The sequence below is a fragment of the Trachemys scripta genome, chromosome 15 (assembly GCF_013100865.1).
Source record: "Trachemys scripta elegans isolate TJP31775 chromosome 15, CAS_Tse_1.0, whole genome shotgun sequence".
In the NCBI taxonomy this organism is placed as follows: Eukaryota; Metazoa; Chordata; order Testudines; family Emydidae; genus Trachemys; species Trachemys scripta.
In genome coordinates, this window is record NC_048312.1 from 7,914,976 (window position 1) to 7,933,889 (window position 18,914).

Here is an 18,914-nt window from a genome sequence, read left to right on the forward strand (position 1 = left end):
CCGAAGAAGTGGGCTGTAGTCCACGAAAGCTTATGCTCTAATAAATTTGTTAGTCTCTAAGGTGCCACAAGTACTCCTGTTCTTTTTGCGGATACAGACTAACATGGCTGCTACTCTGAAACCTGTTAGTATAAGTAGTTAGCACATAGTCTAAACTTTAAAGGAACATTCAAGGTAAAGTGGCTCATGGATCAGGAAATGGCCAATCTTAGGACAACCATTACTGTTTCCCAGAAGCACCACTAAAGCCTGCTTGAGTCCTTTGTTAAGAGAAAGACCAATCTCTTTCCTTTGAACAGAAAATATATGTGGAAACTACTCTGCTTGATGGTCTCAGCTGATAGCGCGTGAAGTTTATTTTGAACCTCAAGTATTTGCCAGTTTCATAGGGACAGATGGGATTACAAGCAGACTGTATCACAGAATTATTACTTATTTTTAGTTGCTCCTGTGAAGGGACAAAATAGGAAAAGCTAAACAAAAAATTATAATGTTCTTTTTCATATCATCCACTCCAGCACTGTACTTTCAAGGTATGCTCTCATGATTCATTAACAGGACGGGACACTTTTTTTTAGCCTGGCAATAACAGAAAAACGTAGATAAATCACATTCACCATTATATGGCCCACAATGTCATTTTGTTCTGATCACTTTGCAATGAGCAGCAGCCTAGTTTTCTGAAGTGCCCCTCCTAAGGATTATGGCTGAAGTTTTCAAAGGAACCCAATGGTGCTAGACACCCAACACACACTGAATTTCAATAGGATCTGGGTGTCGAATTCTCTTAGGATATGAAAGTCCCAATTTATATAATCACATTTGTTGAAGGCGCATGTTTTCCAAAAACTGGTATGTTGAGAGCTGTAATTAATACCTTAAAACTCTATATATGTCCTTTGTGACACACTTTCAGATTTTCTTTGTGAAAGGCCATAAAATAGTCTTTGGAGGTTATTCTGAGCCTGCTCTAGGCCCGATTGCTCTGTCTAGTGGGACAGAGGTCAGGTTAAAAAGGGAGCAATAAGGATAATATTTTACATTTCTCTAGCATCTTTCCTCCCAGAGGAACCAAAGCTCTTCACTACTGAAATGCAGGCAAGTTTAGGGTGGTAAGTAAGCAAGCAGGCATATTGCTAGCATCCATGAAGTGCAGATTACAGCTTGGTTTTTAAGGTCTCATCCAAAAGAATCAAAACACAGTGAACTATATAGTATACCACATGTATAAATGATGAATGGCTGAGATTACCCAGATGGGATTTCAATTTACACTTCTAGGATGTCTAAAATCTGATGCTTGGGGAATATAAAAAATACAAGATTATTACTTTTAAAACAGTTATACCCACTTTGTGGGGGTAAATTAAGCACCATAAACCCCATAATATTAAAAATTCAGGCCTTTTCAATTAACATTCAGAGCAGGGTTGGTACTGCCTAGAAGCCAGGATGATGTCAGGACGATTTTTAAACAAGTTAGGCATGTAATTGCTGTGGTAGTGTCAGTCTGAGTGTGCAACCAACTATTTGCACAAGCACTATGTGCACCTGGCCTGGTTTTTAACAAAAAATAAATAAGGACTCGTGTGTTTCTATCTGCCCAGGTGTTTCTGTATTCAAAACACAGCCTCCAAGATCAGCTTCTTGGCCCCAACCCTGACCCCCATCTCCCTGCACTGGCTTCTCCCACTTTCCTGAGTAACAATAGGAGATGGGGAGACATGGGAGCGTCACTCTCTGCTTTGCCAAAGGGAAGTCCATCTGACTGGAACTACCAGTGGGGAATGGTGGGAATCCCCAGGAAGCCCAGATGTGGAGACATGCATGCCCCCTCCCATCCCTCTACTCCACCACACATTTCCACTGCACTGCCAGACTATGCTATAGAACTGATTACACCCATCTACCTTGTGTACCCATGGCACAACGCCCAGCAGGCTGGGAAGCCAAGTCTCTGCACACCTCATATTTTGCTCCTCCCACCCCAACCATCACCTTACAGATCCTGCCTTTCCCAAAGCTCCCAGCACATACAGCCCCACTCAGACCTCCCTGTCCCCTCAGACTCTGTGCTGGGGAGAACTGGGGATTAGCATAGCAGCATCCGAGAACCAAAACCAGCAGCAGAACTTGCCACTGCCACCAGTTTGTCCTGACACAAATACACACAGGGCCTGTGGTTCAGACAGAAGAGCCCATAGAAGAATTTATAATCTCAATGAAAAGTTCAAAAAGATTGCATGTATAAATGATTCCTCTGCCAAAACTAGTAAGTCTTTGACCTTAGGAACAGGGGTTAAATTCAGAGACTAAACTGAAAACCCTAAAGTGCAAGGTAGCAGAATTTTATCCCTGATTTAAGTGAAACTCTGAAGGCAACTTGAACCATGGAGCAGTTAAGGCAGGTGTCCTCAGACTTTTGTACTGGTGACCCCTTTCACACAGCAAGCCCCCCTTATACATTAAAAACACGTTTTTATATATTTAACACCATTATAAATGCTGGAGGCAAAGCAGGGTTTGGGGTGGATGCGGACAGTTCGCGAACCCCCCCTCCATGTAATAACCTCGCAACCCCGAGGGGTCCTGACCCCCAGTTTGAGAACACCTGAGTTAAGGGATCTCCACAATTAATCGCTCAGATGGTCAGGCAAGGCTAGGGTGGCAGATGCTTCTGTTAGATCGCACCATAGCAAGCTGCTCTTATAAAAGACCTCCTTAAATTTGTAAACAAGTGCAGTTCTGCTTTCTAATAGGGCAATCAATATTAAAATATCCATTCTGTCTAGTTCTCAGGAAGAAGCTCATAAGCCATCAGACCAGAACAGAGCGCATAGAGCCAGAAAAATCAGGCAGTAGTAAAGGCAGGTAAGGTTCATACACAGTACAAAGACCATTGCTGTGCTACTCTGCATTTCTAGATACATCTCCAAAGTAGCCAGGCAGAGGATACAGAGTACCTCATTTATAAAGGTAAACTGAAAAGGTCTTTGATTTGCCATGCTAACCCCATAAACAGAGCAGGGAGACAGCGCGTCTGCACTGACCTGCAAAGTGTTTGTAATGTCAACAACTGCTGCAAGGAGAGCTCTGAACTAGGGAGGCAGGAATGAGTTGTCAGCTGCTTTGATTTAAAAATGCATTTGCTGTTTAACGCCATGCATAGAGGTTCCAATCCAAAGATCATTAAGTCAATAGGAGTCTTTCTATTAGGGTCAGAACCTGCAAAGTGCTGATCTCTCTCAGCTTCTTTACACATTTCAGCGGGACCCCAGCTCATGTGTGCAAAGGGTGAAAGATCCAGCCCCAGCCCATATTTCAGGTTGATGGTTGTGTTGCATCTTCCAAGACTTGCTGGGCACAGTTGCAGTCAGGGTGTTTTTCAGTTTCATACCCATGGTTGCTGGGGGCAGTGCAGGTTCCTTGCATGGTTTTAATTTCTATAATTGAAGCTTCTAGTTGCTAAGGCAGTAGGTGATATAAAAATTAGCATGTCCACATACAAAGAAGTCAGTCTCACGCTGCCCTGGGGTATCAAATATACTACCAGTATTTCACCAACTAAAGACTATACAGAGCAATTTTATTCCGCAGTTGTGAGAGTCACAAAGCTCCGCTCGTGCCAATGATGTGGTTTCTATTGTAACTAAAGAGGGAAAGGAAAATAGAGAGACACTACATAAAGGCACAAAAACCTAAAAATTCACAAAGACAAACAAGGGTCAGTCCTAGGACCAATCCTATTCAACTTAAATGATCTGGAGAAAGGGGTAAACAGAGATGGCAAAGTTTGCAGATGATACTAAACTGCTCAAGATAGTTAAGACCAAAGCAGACTGTGAAGAACTTCAAAAAGATCTCACAAAACTAAGTGATTGGGCAACAAAATGGCAAATGAAATTTAATGTGGATAAATATAAAGTAATGCACACTGGAAAAAAATAACCCCAACTATACAACAATATGATAGGGGCTAACTTAACTACAACTAATCAGGAAAGAGATCTTGGAGTCATCGTGGATAGTTCTCTGAAGACGTCCACGTCTTTCTGGAAAACTCCAGATTTCTGATAAATCTGGAGTTTTCCATAGGTTTGGTAAGCCCTTCTGGAGCACACATCTTCATCACTGGTATGACCAAGAGAGTAAAGAAATATTGGAATGCCTCTGGAAAGGCAACTGATTGGATTCATTTGTCCAAAAACTGAACAGAACTTCAAGAGAAAACAGTTCAGTTGCAAAGAAGTGAGCCACTCAAGGCAGAATTCAGTTCAAACCTGTGTCCTATTAAACATTCAGACATAGCAAGTAATGTTTTTGCACAACATCAACAGACCTGTAAAAAATGCTAAGCAATGGTTCCAAAGTAATTAAAGATGCTCTACTTTTGTTTCCAATAATTAGCCATGTACTCATGTTTGGTAGGCCTACCTTATACTGACAATGCAGGCTCTTCCAACAGAGAGAAACACACACAAAAGGAGATTGTTCGTTACAAAATTAACTATTTGGTGTGAAGATTAATGTATTTTAAAAATTCTTTCCAGCTAGATCGCAAAATTGGTTCAGCTATAAAAAACAGGCTACATGCTATAGCAGCTTCCCTGCACTAGCCCAGACCAGAGACTGATCCAAATCCCACCCAATTTGTATGCAAACCTATATCTGAAATTTCCCAAAGTTCAGAGATGTTTGGTTCAGTCCCATCAAACTCCAGGGCTCATGAACTGGAACAAAAGAAACTTGCAGAATTATTCAGAAATGTACCACGAAGAACAAATTCTTAATCAACACTGTCACCCCAGGGGCCCTACAAAACAAAGTCTCCACTTAAAACCACAGACCTATCTGCCATAACAAAACATAGGGACATCTTTAAAGCCTGAAGACAAGACGGTTCTCATTAGAACTGCTCACCTTGCAAATTAAAAACACTCACTTCAGCTGCACTCGCACTAAAATGAAATCAAAATCACACAGAGCAATTTATGTCATCGCATCTTTACCGTTCTAAGAGTGCAGCCCATACAGTTCTAAGAACAGGTGGTTCATTTAGCCAGCTGAACTGAACAAACAGGAATACAAAACAAACACATTACCTACTGAAGTTCATGATGTTATAAACTGATTTTTTCCTCTCTCAGTAAACCAAGCCCTAATAATAACAACCACCTTCATAAATAGCACATGATCTTCCATAAAGGAAAAAGAATCACTTCTTTGGTCCTGAAAACTACTCTGCCAGACAGAAGTCTCTTTCTGGAATTAGCTTCTGAACATACAATCCATACACCATTACGCTGAAAGCAGAGTTAGAAATATTAACAAACTGCCAGCAGAATTTTTAGCCTACAGCTTGGCAGATAGTTTACAGATATTTAATAAAGAGTTTTGATAACTACTGCCCACATACATTTATTGTTGTAAAAGAATCCTTTAAAAGCCTCCAGTGTAATAGCATAATTTTTGCTTCCAACAGTATGAAAATTCCATGCTCCAATCAATACTACTATCTCTGAGTAACTAGTAGGAGAGCAGCAATGGCTATGATATATACAGTATAATACATACATTCTGAGAACAGTATTACTGCCACAACCATTTCAAAATTCCTGTTTAAAAAAAAACACAAAGAAAAATAAATCTACACAACAGCAAATCTGGACAAGATAGAGAACACAAATTTGTCCTGCAGAGAACATGAAGGATAACAAAAGCAGAGCTGTTGTCTAGAATCTGACCTTTAAATTCTCCACTCGCTGTTAAATACTGCTCGGAAAAGTAATTTTTTTTAAACTGCCAGTTTACATGAAGCAACCAGTAAGACAGACAGACAGACACACAGAGACAGACACACACACACACACTGCAACCAACTAAACATCAAAAAAGTTTAGTAATGCTGTCAATATAAAGATCCTACATGTCTGTCTCTTGCATTCATACACAGTGTTTCAGCCTCAGAGAAAAGAAAGTCTTTCACAGCACAACACACACATTCCAAATCCAGCCCAACAAATGCAGATATATTGAAGTGCAGAGCAACACAGTTAATTGGCACTGCGAGAAGGTAAGCATTTCTTTATCTATTAAAACCAAAATTTAAAACAACCTACAAACAGATAACTAACCTGGACTGTGAACCTCTGCTTAGGAAGCCAGCCATTTGCCCTTTTAGCGCTATTTACTTTTAGTGACTTGTTGCTTAGTAAAGATGCTGAAGAGAAGGATCAATATTTTTACCCTGCAAAGAATCCATTTTGTATTCTGGACTAAAAAGCCACGTTTATTGCTATAAACATGCACCCCTATATGGACTCTCCAAAACAGAATAAAAGCCAGCATTTAGCAGAAACTACATATTCCAACAATGCAATTTAAAGGGAAAAAAAGAGCAAAGAGAAAAAGCCTGAATTTCATTCAAACTCAGTACAATTACAGTCAGTCCCAGATGAGCTTAAACAAACCATTGCTTTTTCTGGCTGCTTATATCAAAGTCCTGATAAATCTGTTGGAAGTGCCTCATGAAGTATATTTCTGTGCCCATTTGCTATTTAAAAGATCAGACACATTTTATTCTCAAACAAAATTCAAAACAGCTGTTTCTAAGAGCTGACTGCTGAACTGCATCCCCGCAATGTCCTCTCTGTCAGACTACCTCGAGCACACGGCATTCGAAGACAGGAGGAATATTCTAACCCATAGTAAATAAATATCAGAGCCAAGATCTCTAAGGTAAAAATGGGGCAGACATACTGTCTTCCTGGCATGTGAGGCACCCAGCCGTAGTCTGGCATGAAGATCTCCTTTTATTAGCCTTTTCCTGAATTAAGACTCTGTTTTCAATGGAAATATCAGCAACAGTGATGAAAGGAGAAAGGGGGGAAAGAAAAAGGTGACTAAAGAATCAGACAGGTGCCAGAAACAAAACCAAAACAGAAAATGTTTGCAAGCAAGATGATGTTTTCAGACATCTGCCTGCTCTCAAAGTTGCTAACAAAATACTTCTGCTCTTAAGCCAGTCTTTAATATAAACTAACCCAATTTCTAATATAGAAAAGGATTTATTCTCAAATCAATACACAGTGAATAAAGAGTATTTCTCCATATTTCTATTTCCTTATCTATTTTAGAAAATACTGTGTTCATAGCAGTACCATGTATTTCTATTTATTATTCCTGATCTTGATAAGCACATCTTGCATTTTTAAGTATGAATTAATTAGATAAAGCTGCCTGATTACTTCCTGCATAGCAGAATGGAACAAGCAGCACTCATCAGGATTCTCCAAGAAAGAATAAACTATTCTGTACCATCCACTTTCAGTCTCTCTTTTTAAAACAAGCGTGTGTGACTAATCCTTTGCCTTACAAGCTGACAGAACCACTGTATCACCATGCTTCCAAAGAAACTGCAAAATTACCTTGGGCAGGGGGAACACAGTAAGCATTTGTTGGTCTGATATATTTTTGCAGAATCCTGAGGCATTCCCCTGTTCTGGCATCTTTAATGAGTTGGCTGCCACCACTTCTTTCATGACATGCCATAAAACCAGGAGAGCAGAGTGATGCATTCTTGTCAGTTGGACACAAAAGCCATGTTCAGGCAAAATAAAAAGAAAACCGATTCTCTCCTGTGCTGGAACTACTAAGCTAAGTTGCCATGGAGAAAAGGGGAGCTGTGAAGCAACTTGAAGTATGTGGTGAAAGGAGACAGTACAGTGTAGCCAGAGGGAAAGTAGAAACAAATGGGCCATCAGTGGCACATTTCTAAGTGCACCCACTAACCTGAGGCTGAGAAGAAATTACTAGCAATTACTATTAACGTAACTTCCACTCAACACTCATGAGCATGAGCCAGTGCTATCCTCACAAAGGCAAAACAAAAAAAACCACACACTGTTGCCAAATTAGCCTATTAAGATAATTGCTTATTGTTGAACCTTTAACCATCGAAATCAGACAATGTACAATCACAATTACAGTAAAACGGTCCTAATATTTTCTGTAAAAAGCAACAGAGGGTCCCTGTGGCACCTTTAAGACTTACAGAAGTATTGGAGCAAAGGCTTTTGTGGGTGAATGCCCACTTCATCAGACGCAAGTAATGGAAATTTCCAGAGGCAGGTATAAATCAGTATGGAGATAACGAGGTTAGTTCAATCAGGGAGGGTGAGGTGGTCTGCTAGCAGTTGAGGTGTGAACACCAAGGGAGGAGAAACTGCTTCTGTAGTTGGATAGCCATTCGCAGTCTTTGTTTAATCCTGATCTGATGGTGTCAAATTTGCAAATGAACTGGAGCTCAGCAGTTTCTCTTTGGAGTTTTCCTGAAGTTTTTTTGCTGTAAGATGGCTACCTTTACATCTGCTATTGTGTGGCCAGGGAGGTTGAAGTGTTCTCCTACAGGTTTTGGTATATTGCCATTCCTGATATCTAACTTGTGTCCATTTATCCTCTTGCGTAGTGACTGTCCAGTTTGGCCAATGTACATAGCAGAGGGGCATTGCTGACACATGATGGCATATATAACATTGGTAGACGTGCAGGTGAATGAGCCGGTGATGTTGTAGCTGATCTGGTTGGGTCCTGTGATGGTGTTGCTGGTGTAGATATGTGGGCAGAGTTGGCATCGAGGTTTGTTGCATGGGTTGGTTCCTGAGTTAGAGTGTTATGGTGCGGTGTGTGGTTGCTGGTGAGAATATGCTTAAGGTTGACGGGTTGTCTGTGGGCGAGGACTGGCCTGCCTCCCAAGGTCTGTGAAAGCGAGGGATCATTGTCCAGGATGGGTTGTAGATCACTGATGATGCGTTGGAGAGGTTTAAGCTGAGGACTGTAGGTGATGGCCAGTGGAGTTCTGTTGGTTTCTTTTTTGGGCCTGTCTTGTAGCAGGAGGCTACTGGGTACACGTCTGGCTCTGTTGATTTGTTTCTTTATTTCCTTGTGTGGGTATCGTAGTTTTGAGAATCCTTGGTGAAGAATATTTTCTGTACTCGGCAGCATTAGACCTATTGCCATCCCCCTTCTGTGAAATTACCAGCTTTGAAATGTCTCTTTCAGGTAAACTATGGGTATTCCCGCTGGAGCGCTGCTACCATACCACCTTTTCTACAAGGCAGAGACTGCACGTAAGGAATTAAGCAGCAGTTAGGTCACATTTCCAAAATATGCTATTTAGAAAATACACTATAATACAGCTAACTAAATAAACTGGAGATACAAACCACAGCTCTTGGAGCATTACTTTGCAAGAGAGGTGCCCACACCTCACCCAACTGAAAGCTGTATTTACAGCTTGCTTGGAACCCAAAGGCTGTAGCTAATTTGCCTATGATGGAGCAGATTGCGTCTGCCCTCAGATTACCTTCACATGAATGTGTCCCCCCAAGAGGCAAAAGTCCCCAGCAGGATCAGATACTCATCTTTTTGTTAGTATCCTAAGTTGCCTGCAGCTGATGTTCATTGATTGCATAAAACACTGGCACTGGTGGACACACAGCATTGGTGTCCTTGCTCAAGTTCATATACTTGAGCAGCTGTTAAGAGAAAAGCCTCCAGGGGCCCTCCTATGCTGGGGAGGGTGCTGCAGGCCTTGCGAGGAGGATGCCACTTAGTCACTAACTGGCATGGTATGCAGAAAAGAGGAGACAAGGTGCAGCTTGATGAAGAGGGGCCTCCATATCTTCTTCAGACCCTTTTATGCCGTCAGGGAGCAGGTAGCGGGGTCTAATTGGAGCCAGTCAACCTAGAGCCCCTCAGAGGACTGCAACTAGTTAGATAGCTGGAACATGTATTTAATACACCAAATATTTGCCCCCAGAGGTGGACACACAGATAAGCAGAACAGCAAATAAGCATCTAAGATACTTATGAGTACCAAGAGCGTGTCAGTTTCCATAGAAGCAACAATAACCAGTTTGATGCCCCCAGCAGCACAGAGGAGCCCCACTGGGACACAACTCCCTCAATTTAATTTGTAAAGTTAAAATGCCACTGTAATGAATTAACAATTGTGTTCCATCATGTCTCAGCTTCCAGAATCTGAACAATATTGTGATATGGCTCCTGAAAGGGTAACTTCTAATTGAAAAATACAGGGTGCTCATACAGGGTGTCTCACAAACATTGCTCTTGGCAGCAAGCAGGTCGTGAAGAAGAGCAATACTGTCACTAGCTAGCACTGGAATTAGGCTCCCTATAATTCAGTTGGGAGTCCCCTTCGCGAGTGTGATCAGGCATCTGCCCCCACATTGGCAGAAAAGAGGTTAAAAGTAGGCATAGGGAGGCTATGCGGGAGGCAGCCAATCAGGGCAAAGTAGGTCCATATAAAAAGGGAGCTGCAGGGCAGATGAGGGCAGTTCTCTGTTGGGAATCCAGGGAGGAAGGACTGGGTCCCTGATGGGCTGGGAGAACTGCCAGCACCCTGGACAGAGCAATGCTGCCAACAGGGGCCAAGGGAGCAAGAGACAGCTCCTGGCTGGCCGTTGGGGGTTGCAGACTGAGGCCCTGATGCAAGGGCAAGGAGGGTGCTGGAAACAGGTGGGAAGTGGCTAGACTGTGGACTGCAGTTTGCCACTGAAGGGAGTGGCCGGACAGGAGATTACAGGTCCCCCAGAAGGGGAGAACACAGAGTGTAGCACAGCCAGAGGGCAGTGTCATGAAGAGGATGCCACAGTCCTGGGAGTAACGTGGGTACAGGAGCAGAGGTGACGGTGGGCGAGACACTACCAGAAGAGGGCACACAGCTAATTTCCAAAAGAGCCGGGAGGAGGTGCTGCAACGGCAAGTTGCACCCTGTTACAGGGAGCCACGTATTTTAAAACAATTTGTCCAAAAGAGAGAGGTTTAGGGTTTTTTTTAATCTTTTATTTAAATGAGTAGTAAAATCTTGTTTGTTCTTTTCCCCCTGGGTTTGTAGTTATGGATCCCCTTACACTGCAAATTCCCTCTCACCATGGTCAATAGCTAAGCCTCAGGCATACAAACCAGGCAATAGGACCTGGAATTTATGGCTGCAAAAAATAATAATAATAATAAAAAAAAAACTGACATCTGTCCTCTAACCTCCATGAACTGCTGTAGTATTAGGGCTTTTCTCAGCTGTAGACTGCAGCCACTAGAGATTGACCCCACCCTCTCACACAGATAAGTTAGCCATTCATTCCAGTAGGGAGCAGTAATACATACACAAGCATTTCTCCCATATCCACCACTCCACATCAGTCTAGAGAGTTTCTTGTTTGTGCATCTCACAAGGTATTTTAAATGCAGAATGGATGTTCACAGGCCTTCAGCCAACTGAACATTTTCCAGTTGGTTTAACATCCCTAACTTAAAAATAAAAGAGGTTTAAGAGAGTCATTAAAATGTCAAGTTTAACAGAATTGAATAGAGTGGGGGAAAACTTATTTAATTTATAAAGTGGCATCAAGAAATAGTCATGGAAACCAACTTCACTTTTTGTGCACAGAGAAAGTCCTTGTACCCACAGCAATACTCATCTCAAATTAAAGATGCACCAGAAGATTCAGGTTTTGTTTGAATGGGGAGGGCAAGAAATCTAAGAAGCATTGTCTTTAATTAACTAGGTTTGGCATCACACAGCCATGTTTGCTTAAGGAATTTTCATGCTCTTGAAGGGAGATTTTTCACAGTGACAAATACTTTTATGTGGTGGTTCAAATTCAGAAATTGCTGGCCCATTTTAAAACCATGCTTATTCACACTCTGGAACATGTCTTTAATAGGGGAGTTAGTTGTTCTTTTGCATTAAGGAAAACTGTGCTAAAATGTTAGTCTCTAAGGTGCCACAAGTACTCCTGTTCTTTTTGCGGATACAGACTAACACGGCTGCTACTCTGAAACCTGTGCTAAAATGCTGTTCTCATTTCCAGCAGAACAGAGAGCCAAACGGCAGCAAGCTGTATTTGAGGACCAGAATTTTTGGCAGATGGGTCAAGAACAGCAGCTGTATTCACAGAAAGTGTGCACATCTCAACATACTTCGAGCTGCTGATTTGAAGCATGTCACGGGAGGCAGAGTGTACACTAGGAAAATTAGCCATTCTTGACAATAGCTCCCCTGTACCTCTCAAATGGTTGTTGCAAACAGTTGCCCCACTGGGGCACAGAGGGTCAACATTAATATTTAATATGTAATATTTATATTACAGTAACACCCATAGACTCTATACAAACTTAGAGGGAGACATACGCACTACCCCCAGGAGCTTGTAGTCTAAGGCTTTGTATTTACTGTCAAAAAGGCATGTTTTTACTGTGAGATAATTAATGCACGTTACCCAGCCCGCTGTAGAATTCTAATGGAGACAAAGCTCTGCAGTTTTACCATGAGGTAACCTAGGCGAGATCAACTGTGGGTGGCTCGAAGGGTAGGTGGGGGAATTTATGTGTGAAAGTGTTGACCCCATCTAGCTACGCCACATTAAAAGCTACAGCTGCCTTGCCTCCACTATGATTTTACAGCAGGATGGCAATTGTCCATTAATTATCCCGCTGTAAAGAACCCATCTTTTCTGCAGCAAAGAGAGCGCCTAAGAGATTCAATACAAGTTATAGCAAACAGTTCTAGATACATAGACGAAGGGACCATTGGGATCATCTAGTTAGACCTCCTGGATAGAGCTTCCCCAAAATAATTCCTAGAGCAAATCTTTTAGAAAAACTTCCAACCTTGATTTAAAAATTATCAGTGATGGAGAATCCACCATGACCCTTGGTAAATTGTTCCAATGGTTCATTACCCTCCCTGTCAAAAATGTATGCTTTATTTCCAGTCTGAATTTATATAGCTTCAACTTCCAGCCACTGAATCGTGTTAGACTTTTCTCTGCTAGACTGAAGAGCCCACTGTGAAATATTTGTTCCCCACGTAGATACAGACTGTAGTCAAGTCACTTCTTAACCTTTTCGTTGTCAAGTTAAATAGGTCAAGCTCTGAGTCTATCACTATAACAATCCTTTAATCATTCTCATGGCTCTTCTCTGAACCTTTCAAATGTGTTCCTACAACGTGCTGAACTGGTCTGACCATACTGAACCCAGAAGGGCAGTTGTTTAAAACCATTTAGAGAAAGGCCTGGAGGAAGCCATTTTAATAACAGATGTCAAAAGCAGCCCATTCTCCGCATGTGGGCAAGGCCAGACAGTGATTCTAAGAACTCTGGCCTAAACATCCTGAATAGTAAAAAGAATTAAATAACAGTTTTGCATTTCTGAAATGCCTTTCCTCAGAGTATCTCCGAGTGCCTTATGAAGACTCAGTTAGCCATACAACAACCCTGTGAAGTGGCAAAGTGCAGTTATCCCCTTTTTACTATGAGGAAACTGAGGCACAAAGAAGCAAATGGTATGATTTTTATTAGGAAAGAATAATAAGTAAACCCAAAACTTTCCAGAGAGAAGTGCAACTTCAGCTGACAGCATCCCTTTGAAATGTCAACACCTAAAAGACATGGAGGAACATGAGGAGGAGTGGTTTGCATGTTTGGTTTATTTTGGGTATGTCAGAACTAGAGTAAGAAGAGAAAAAAGTATGAGAAGGAATGATACCTAAAAGGAAAACTAAAAGCTAGTTCTGCAAAGTTTTCGGAGGTGAACGTGCCAAGGATTACTCTATCTCAGAGGTAGGCAAACTACGGCCCGCAGGCCGTCCTGCCTGGCCCCCTGAGCTCCTGGCTGGCCTCAGCCCCTCCCCTGCTGTCTCCCCTCCCCCGCAGCCTTAGCTCACCGTGCCGGTAGCGCGGCGGCATGGCTGGCTCCGGCCGGGCAGCTCAGGGGCAGATTTACAAGTGAACACAGGGTGCCCTGGCACAGGGCCCCCCAACAACAGGGGGCCCCAGGGCCCGCACCGGGGCACCCCCCGCAGGAAGGGAGGGGCTGCACTGTTGGGGCAGGAAAGCAGCTGGGTGGTGCGGGTGGCGGGAGCGCAGGGAACACGGCTGGAGTCCTCCGCCCATGTTCGCAGGGCCACATTCCGAAAGAGGCTTATGGGAGGGAGTGGATAGGGGATGGGATCCCAGGGGGGTGGTTGGGGCAGGGGGTCCCGGGACGGGGCGGTCAGGGGACAAGGAGCAGGGGGGATTGGATGGTTCAGGGGCTCTGAGGGGGGCAATCAGGGGCCAGTAAGTGAGAGGGGACAGGCTGTTTGGGGAGGCACAGCCTTCCCTACCCAGCCTTCCCTACCGTTTCGCAACCCCGATGTGGCCCCCGGGCCAAAAAGTTTCCCTACCCCTGCTCTAGGCAGTCATTTCATTACAGCAAACAGGCAGTGTAATATAGATGATAACCCAGTCACGGAGGCTAACTGCAAAGAGGAAATAAATCACCATTTTATTACTAAGTGTCTTCAGTATAATTTTAAAAGATTGTCACACTGGAAGCCACCTTCTTAGCCTGATAAGTTAAGGGAGGACTCAGAAATGCAGATCATTCCTGAATGCCTGACTGAACTGGCCAATCAGAATTGTTTTAAATTCTATTAATTTGAAAGGATTTGTACACTTTAGCAGTGGCCCTTAATCAAAAAACAACAGAACTTAAAACTTTGAAAGTGGTTTGCCTCATCAAACACTCAAATGGGGTATGCATTTCCCAAGTCCTAGCTGAATTTTTTGTTAGGCTCCCAGCCTGCAGAGACTCATGAATACCTTTACTTATGTAAGTAATTCTGTAGAACTCAACAGGATTATGCATACGTGTAAGTATTTGAAGGGTCAAGCCTTTAGACTGGACCTTTTGTATCCACAAATGGCAGGGCACAGAGAGAGAGAAACCAGCATTATTCAGCGTTATCCAGAGATAAACCACAGCAGAATGAGAAAGAGAGAGATTTATATATTCAAATGTAGTCAGTATTTCTCTGAAGTCTCATCAGTTCTTCTTTAGGAAGATGGTATAGTTGCAAAGGAAAGATTCCTACCAAAAGTGATCAAATAGCTTTTCCTGTCTCGGTGGGAGTGGAGGGGGGAATTAAGTGCCATAAGAAAGAACAAGATTAATGTTCTGTCACAGAGGGAAAATATTGACAACTGAAAAAAATTAAAATTAAAATTCAGCAATGAAGAGAAGTTCAGGATTTAGTTTACTAGTCCTGGATATTTTGCATCATGGACAAGAAAGGACCCATGAAATCTGATGAGCACAGAAGAGAGATTCCCTTTCATACAATGCTACTGCATGATCAAAAGGAAACACGAAGGGTGTAAAATTCATTGCTTCCGTACTATGTAATCCTATTTACAGTTCTCTCTCTTTAGGTTTTGGCTGAAAGTTGGAAAAAATGCATAATCCCTGATAATAAATGCTTTAATAAATCATAGGGGCATCTCATCACGGGGGAAAAACTACCACTATTAGAAGTAACACCTATAGTGAATACAATACCAAACACAAGGAAACACAAAAATGTACCTAAGCTGTTAAGTCTTCTTAATTTTCCCCCTTATTAGTGTAATTATAATACTGGTTGCTTTTTCTGTTCAATATTTTTTTCTATAAATGGCACACTGCATATTTGTCCTATTAATATTTCACTGATTATTTTATTTTCCTTACTTTCTAAGGCCTCAATCCTGCAAATACATACATACATTCTTAATTTTACATATGTGAATAGTTCCACTTCAGTTACTAAGACAATTCATGCACACAAAGTTTAACATATGTGAATGTGTCTGCAGGATTAGGGTTGTATTTTGTACCAGCACCTCCTTCAAGAAAAATGAAGCAAGCTATATTATGGAGAGGAACGTCATCCTTTCAACAATTATTGAAGCTAGCTTCTCATGACAAGCGCAAATCTGACATCCCACCAGATGCCAATTTATACAAAATCAAACCAACCCACCTGAAATTTCACATCCTAGTTCAGGTAATAATTTTTTGTTAAAAAGATATGCTTGGAATTTTCATATTGGTCCTCATACGGACGCAGTAACATCTCTTCCAGGTGAAAACAACATTTCTCTATGTATGCATAAATTATTATTATAGGTTCAAGAATATGTATGAACAGGCCAAATGAAGTTAACATTTATGGTATTTATTTTGTTGGTGAATCATCAGTTACAGAAACTAACACACAAGAATTAAGAGACAAGACTTTGACAATAAAACAAATGCTCACAAGAGCAGACAGGCAGGGAAGGTACTCCAAACAACCCCTCATCACTTCCCTTTAGTCATTCTACAGCCAAGAACCACACCTCACCATTACCATTACCATAAAGTGTGCACCAAGTAAATTTCAATACTATTTTATCTAGGTCTGACTCTATCATTCTCTTTTTGACCTGTTAGGGAAGGAGCCCCAAAGCGGTCTCTATCTCCACAACCCAGGGTTTCATTTTTCTCATTAGCGGAGCATTTTTTTAGCACAGATCTCCATAAAGTGAGTTTATCCTGGATCCAGTGAATACAGACGTATTTCATTGCGCAAACATAGGCCATTCTAGATTGCAGGTGGCAAGTCAAGTCCTTAAGTAACAAAGGCAGGGGATCAAGAGGCACCACAATGCTAAAACAGAATGACAAACAAAATCACCTCCACCAAAGGGACAGAACTGCTCACGGGGTCCAGTTTGCGTGGCCTGTGCTACCTTTACAACATTCAGGCTACGCGTCAGGAAATATTTGTTCTTTGGGGCAGGGGAAAAAAAGCCGAGGAATTATTTTGTGTTAAGTCTCTCAAACATCAGTTGTATTAGAAGTATGTTTTATTCCCTTTCTTCTTCTTCCCCAGGTGTCCTTCTCTACAACAACCCACTAAGACCTCCTCAAACTTTTGCCTTCTCCTACACCACAATCTCAGTTTGGATCAAAGCCTTGTAGAACTGAGAAATCAGTCCCCCTGCTGGAGCCAGCCAGATCAGAATATTTTCTCTAGAGGGGACAGTGTTAAATTTGGTGCTAGTGTTGCAGATTTGGGTGCTTAGAAAGATGGAGATCAGCACACAAACACACACACACAAAGTTGGATCTCAGGAGACGTTGAGGGGACTAAAGCTCTTCAAAATGAGCGAAGTCACCAAGCACTAAAAACAGCTACTGAGCACCTAATCGCCTTACAAAATTGGATCCGCTGAATTGGGTTATTATTGATGGGACAGGTATTCACTTATCAGCCTACACAGGACTTTCTTTCTCCACTACTGGACTAGCTAGAGTAAAAGTTTCAAGAGTGCCTAAGTGGCTTTGGTGCTTTTGAAAAAAGAGAGACTTAAGCTGATTTCATTTACATGGTACTGAAAATTTTATCCCACATGTCTAAGAGTGTGTTGGGAGTCACTCAGAAACACAAGTTTCAAAGAGATTCTGAGAGGTAAACTTCCCACTCCAGCAGGTGGGAAACGGCTTGAGTTCTCCCAGCCAAACCCTCACAAAGCCAAGCCTGCAGGGTATATCATGCTCTTATTCAGGGGAAAGCCAATCCTACTCCTGATTTATAAAAGATCACTCACTTGCAAACATGGCTTTCCTCCTGAGAAGGCAACCTTTCTGCATCTCTTTCCTCGCTATTTAAATATAAACATTATAAAGCACAAGCAATTTCTCTCTCTTTCTTCTCTCACTCCCCACCTAATCTCTTTTGAAACGGACATTTTTTGAGAGCAATGGCTAAAGAGAGATGCTTAAAATAGATCACAGAATATCAGGGTGGGGAGAGACCTCAGGAGATCATCTAGTCCAACCCCCTGCTCAAAGCAGGATCAATCCCCAGACAGATTTTTGCCCCAGATTCCTAAATTGCCCCCTCAAGGATTGAACTCACAACCCTGGGTTTAACAGGCCAATGCTCAAACCACTGAGCTGTCCCTCCCCCCTTGGGTGGGGGATGCATTTAGAGGTTGGTTCAAATACCCCAAACTGCACGGACATTCCACTTTAGGGTCTAAGCTTTCAAACAATACTAGTGATTTAGAGGACCCAAACTGAGACATCTTAAAAGGGCCTCATGTTCAGAAGGGCAAGTGTTCACATTTTGCCTTTAAGGCATCTCAGGTTGGGCACCAAAGCAAAGCATCCACTAGTCCCTTTTGAAAAGACAGGCCCAGATCCTGACATGAACTTTGCATCTCAAATCCATTTGCAGATGACCACACCCCAAGTAAGTAAACAAGTTTTACAAGAGCAAACAGACTTCCAGAGGTTCACCGGATAATTGTTTCCCTCCATGTTTTAAAATTAAAAGGGGGGGGGAAGAGAGAGACAGACTGACATCTGGGTTATGTTCTAAATGTAATTAGCAGTCTGACAACAGGACAGAATAATGTCAAACAAATTACAAGCAATGTGCTTTCATTCACAGGGTGACAAGTCAACAGACAGTTAATTTTAAAACTGATTATGTACCAACTCCTTAAATAAAATAAACATGCACTCACACACAAAGCAACTGGGAGTCCAAATATACATTTTGTTTTCCCTGGAGCAGGGCTGAACAGCATGTTTATATCCCAAGAGCTGTCTGAGGAATAACTACGGCCAACATTTTTAGAAGTGCCCATTTATTTTGGGTGCCCAAATTGAGACACTTTGGTCCCCAATTCTCAGAAGTGCTGAGCACTCATAACTTCCATCAAAACCAACAGCAGTTGCTTGCCAACAAGGAGAAGAGAGTGTTTGTAAAGTAGGCAAAGAAGTTCCAGAGAGTGCAGCTTCTGTTCTCGGTTTTGTGTGATACGATCTACTGTTGTAGGTAAAGTCACAGAGCCCCAAACTCAAGTCTTGGGAGGCAGAAAGTTTTCCCTGGTGTATCTCTCAGGTTCCGTATGCTGTTGGGTTACTCAGTGCAATGACATCTGCAGAATAGCAGTGGGATCATCTCACAGTCAGAGGCCTAAATGCTGCCTGCATCAGAAAGACACAAAAAAGAGGGCAAACGCAGCCAGAAA

At 42.2% G+C, this 18,914-nt stretch overlaps 1 protein-coding gene and 1 long non-coding RNA gene across 10 annotated transcripts in view; one reads left to right on the forward strand and one right to left on the reverse strand.

Moving 5' to 3' along the window:
* The window catches only part of PITPNM2 (phosphatidylinositol transfer protein membrane associated 2), a 205,022-nt gene that overhangs the window by 136,921 nt on the left and 49,187 nt on the right, over window positions 1–18,914 (reverse strand). The window contains exon 1 of one of the 9 annotated variants that reach the window (XM_034791621.1): window positions 7,428–7,446. The exons of 7 other annotated variants lie outside the window; for them this stretch is intronic. The gene's annotated coding sequence lies outside the window, so the exon portion shown is untranslated. Of the gene's footprint in view, window positions 1–5,744; window positions 5,849–7,427; window positions 7,447–18,914 lie in introns of those variants that run through there. One more of the 9 variants, XM_034791619.1, reaches the window with a different exon arrangement.
* LOC117888335 lies at window positions 5,943–17,747 on the forward strand. Its single transcript, XR_004648308.1, has 3 exons — window positions 5,943–6,073; window positions 15,702–15,892; window positions 16,763–17,747. It is a non-coding gene; the product is annotated as an uncharacterized LOC117888335 (long non-coding RNA).